Genomic DNA, 586 nt, shown 5'->3' with positions numbered 1-586 from the left:
TTTCTCTAGCGTGGGTGTGGGGGCGACGACTTAACACGGCCGTGGTGTCCTCATACGAGGGCACCTACCGTATACGCTTTTCTCTAGCGTGGCGGGAGCCCAGTTTTCCGTAGTTTTCCCCTAAACGGAGGAGACGCCGGAGGCTGGCTGAAATTTTGACTGAAGATTGAAGGACTTGGACAAAATTTGGGGCTTGATTTAAACTTTAACTTGAGCATAAAATCAAACTTAAATCGAAGTTTAATCAAATGAAATTGAAATGAACAACTTGACATGGACTTGGACATTTGAACTCAAACAAGTTGGACATATGGAGGACTTCATCTGGACTCGAACTGAAATAAACTTGAATGTGGACCGAAGCTGACAAGAATAAGGAATGAATTGAACTCACTTTGAACTCGTATTTGACTTAATTGAACTACAAGATAACACATAAAATGAGAATAATGAATTGCAATTAAAATGACAAGTGGCAAATGATGAATTTCATACTCAAGCATCAAGTACCCATCATGATCATCAAACAAGGTATCAAATGAGAATGCGATATACACTTGAGTTTTGATGTTTGAGCCTGAACTTT

This window comes from Dendrobium catenatum, unplaced genomic scaffold (genome assembly GCF_001605985.2).
Source record: "Dendrobium catenatum unplaced genomic scaffold, ASM160598v2 fragScaff_scaffold_315, whole genome shotgun sequence".
In the NCBI taxonomy this organism is placed as follows: Eukaryota; Viridiplantae; Streptophyta; class Magnoliopsida; order Asparagales; family Orchidaceae; genus Dendrobium; species Dendrobium catenatum.
Note: the sequence above shows the minus strand (reverse complement) of the source record.